Source organism: Diospyros lotus, chromosome 7, assembly GCF_014633365.1.
Source record: "Diospyros lotus cultivar Yz01 chromosome 7, ASM1463336v1, whole genome shotgun sequence".
In the NCBI taxonomy this organism is placed as follows: domain Eukaryota; kingdom Viridiplantae; phylum Streptophyta; class Magnoliopsida; order Ericales; family Ebenaceae; genus Diospyros; species Diospyros lotus.
In genome coordinates, this window is record NC_068344.1 from 24994309 (window position 1) to 24998472 (window position 4164).

General features: G+C 40.2%; 1 pseudogene; it reads right to left on the reverse strand.

Annotated features, from left to right (window-relative positions):
• Window positions 1-594: 594 nt before the first annotated feature.
• LOC127807059 (small nucleolar RNA R71) lies at window positions 595-694 on the reverse strand (annotated as a pseudogene).
• Between the last annotated feature and the right edge of the window lie 3470 nt (window positions 695-4164).

Here is a 4164-nt window from a genome sequence, read left to right on the forward strand (position 1 = left end):
TTGTTCTTAATATTGTTTTTTTTTTTTCTTAACTGTTTGCATATTATTCAAATTGTATGAGACTTAGATCTGGTAGAATCTTAAGCCATCAAACTGAGTCAGACCATTCTATAGATTCTTTATCAAAGACTGAAATATCACTTTTACAATCCATAATGTCTCAACAAAATGAAAACCTATCTGCTCATGGGAGTGATCATGGAGAACATGATCCCTTGGATGGTGATGAGATTAAACCCCTCAGGGATTATTTGCACCCTCCAAGGCAAACCACTCCCTCTTGCATAATCCTACCAATAAACCATCATCGATTTGTCCTTAAACCAGGTACCATACAAATGCTCCCCACATTTCATGGTATGGATTCTGAAAATCCATATACACACATGAGCGATTTTGAAGAGGTATGTGGTACCTGTGGGGATCAAAATATACATGAGGACACTGTTAGACTAAAACTCTTCCCGTTCTCACTCAAGGATAAAGCAAAAATGTGGTTAGGGACTCTAGAGCCTAGATCAATAGGAACTTGGAGGGAAATGCAAACAATATTTCTAAAAAAATACTTCCCAGCTAATAGAACAGCATCACTCCAAAGGCAAATGATGAATTTCGTCTGTAAACCAAATGAAACATTTGCTCAAACTTGGGAACGTTTCAAGGACCTCTTGCATTCTTGCCCACACCATGCCTTTGAGCAATGGCGGGTAGTCAGTTTCTTCTTTAATGCCTTAACTCCTAATTTGAAAATGCTGGTGTCCACCATGTGTAATGGTGATTTTTATGAAAAAACTCCTGAAGAGGCTGTTGCATACTTTGACCATGTCGCTGAAAACTCTAGAAATTGGGAAGTTGGGCCATTAACCATGGGAGATTTGAGAGACCAATACAATCCACAACCAAAGGGAAAACTCCATTTAAATGAAACTGATGACATCAGTGCCAGATTAGCTCTGTTGACAAAGAAAATGGAAGAATTGGAGATGAAAAAAATGAAGGCTGTTAATGAGGTAGAGGTGCATTGTGTAGTGTGTGAAGCCAATAGCCATAGAACAGAGGAGTGTCCAACTCTCCCTGCTTTCAAAGAAGTGTTGTATGGCCAAACTTCAAACTCACAACCAAGGCAAACAGAGGGTAGGATATACCAAAACCAGAACCAGGGTGGAGATTATCAAGGGTACAACCCAAATTCAAACACCTACCATCCAAATTCTAGGAACCACCCAAATTTCTCTTGGAGAAATGACTCAGCACCTCAGCCACACCAACCATATCCCTCACAACCACAGCCACAACCTCAGCCACAGCCCTACCAGCCTAACCAAGGACCATCTGGCTCATATCAGCCACCGCATAAGAGATCCCTAGAGGATACTCTACAACAATTTATGCAAGGGCAGATGGGGAAAAATGCTCAGGTAGCAAAATTCCAAGAGCAAACAAATAGGGCAATTGAGGATATGAGGAGTCAGCTAACCAAGTTAACTCAAACTTTGATTGTGAGAGAACCTGGGAAATTCCCTCCTCAACCAAATCCCAACCCCGTGAGGCAAACAAATCAAGTGGAATCATCAAATAATGGGAACAACAATCATGAGCAGGTGCAAGCAGTTACTGTCCTTAGGAATGGAAAAATAATTGATAAACCAGATGATCCTAGGACAAGCCAACCTAATGCACAAGAAGAAGAACAAAATGAAAATATAAAAAAATACAATGCTCCAACTTTGGAGGAAAAACTTGAAAACAAAAAAAAGGAAGCTAAAGAAAAAAATAAGGTGGAAGAATTCAAGAGCAACCCTGCACCACCATTCCCTCAAAGACTTACTCAAACAAAGAGGGAAAAACAAAATGCTGATATTTATGAAGTGTTCAAGCAGGTGAGAATTAACATTCCTCTACTTGATGTAATCAAACAGACACCATCTTATGCAAAATTCTTAAAAGACTTGTGTACTGTTAAAAGAAAGATCAACATCAAAGAGAAAGCATTCTTAACCGAACATGTGAGTTCCATCCTGCAACTTAAAACACCTCCTAAGTACAAAGACCCTGGTAGCCCAACCATTTCTTGCATAATTGGAAGCCAGAGGGTGGACCAAGCACTCTTAGATCTAGGAGCAAGTGTAAACTTGCTTCCTTATAGTGTATATCAGCAACTGGGCTTAGGAGAACTCAAGCCAACAAGAGTTACCCTACAGCTTGCTGATAGGTTAATCAAAGTCCCTAGGGGGATAGTGGAGGATGTATTAGTGTAGGTGGACAAATTTTACTTCGCTGTTGATTTTATAGTCTTGGACACAACCTCATCAAGGCCCTCAACCCCCTATTCCAGTCATTCTTGGTAGACCATTCCTAGCAACTTCAAATGCCATAATTAATTGTAAGAATTGAATACTTAAGTTATCATTTGGAAACATGACTGTAGAGATGAATATCTTTAGAGTTTCCAAACAACACATAGCTGAGAATGAGGTGGAGGAAGTAGATTTGGTTCAAACATTAGCTGAGGACTATTTTCCAAAAGAATTTTTGAACAAATCTATGGAAGAAGATCAAGAAGAGAGAGAGTTAAAAGAATTGGAGTACACTAGGGAGCAAGAAGCAATGCCTGTGGCTCAATGGATTCCCAAATCAGAACCATTGGGTTCTCTGAATAATGAGGAGTCACAATTTGATAGTACCTCACTCACACCTGAAATGAAACCTTTGCCAAGTGAGTTAAAATATGCATTTCTAGGTGATGAGAACACACTCCCAGTAGTCATCTCTTCAAGTTTGACATCTCAACAGGAAATTCAACTGATAAAAATTCTGAGAGCTCATAAAAAAGCCTTAGGTTGGACCATCTCAGACTTGCATGGAATTAGTCCTTTGACTTGCACTCATAGGATATTTCTAGAGGAGGATGCTAAATCTATTAGGCAAATGCAGAGGAGACTCAATCCTAACATGAAAGAGGTGGTTAGGAAAGAAGTGTTAAAGTTGCTAGATGCGGGTATTATATACCCCATCTCTGATTCAAAGTGGGTCAGCCCCACTCAAGTGGTCCCAAAAAGGTCTGGAGTCACAGTGGTGAGAAATGAAAAGAATGAATTGATCCCTACTCGCATCCAAACCGGATGGAGAGTGTGCATCGATTACAGAAAACTCAATGCAATGACTAGAAAAGACCATTTTCCATTGCCATTCTTGGACCAAGTCCTTGAAAGAATAGCTGGGCAAGCATTCTATTGTTTCCTTGATGGTTATTCAGGATATAACCAGATTGACATTGCCCTAGAAGACGAGGAAAAGACCACTTTCACATGTCCATTTGGGACATTTGCTTATAGACGTATGCCTTTTGGACTATGCAATGCCCCTGCCACCTTCCAAATGTGTGTGATGAGTATTTTTAGTGAGATGACAGAACACATTGTGGAGGTTTTTATGGATGATTTCTCTGTCTATGGAGCTAGTTTTGAGGCATGTTTAGAGAATTTAGAGAGAGTTCTAGCTCGTTGTGAAGAAACCCACCTTGTGCTTAACTGGGAAAAATGTCATTTCATGGTCAAACAAGGTATAGTCCTAGGGCATATTGTCTCTGCTAAGGGAATGGAGGTGGACAAAGCCAAAGTAGAAGCCATCCAAAAACTGCCAGTCCTTAAGAGTGTTAAGGACATCAGGTCTTTCCTTAGGCATGCTGGGTTCTATAGGAGATTCATAGCATCTTTTAGCAGCATAGCCCGGCCTCTGTGTAATTTGCTTTCCCAGGATGTCCCATTTGAGTGGACATCATCTTGTCAAACCTCTTTTGAGAGGTTAAGAAATGCTCTCATCTCAGCCCCCATTATTCAATCACCAGATTGGTCACTGCCCTTTGAACTCATGTGTGATGCAAGTGATTATGCTGTAGGAGCAGTCCTAGGGCAAAGAAAAGATAAAAAACCTTATGTCATCTACTATGCCAGTAAAACCCTCAATGAAGCCCAAAAGAATTACATAACAACTGAGAAGGAACTATTGGCAGTAGTTTTTGCCTTAGAGAAGTTCAGATCATATCTGGTGGGGTCATTGGTCATTGTTTTCACTAACCATGCTGCTTTGAAATACTTGCTCACCAAACAAGATGCCAAACCGCATCTTATTAGGTGGATTTTGTTACTCCAAGAATTCAACATA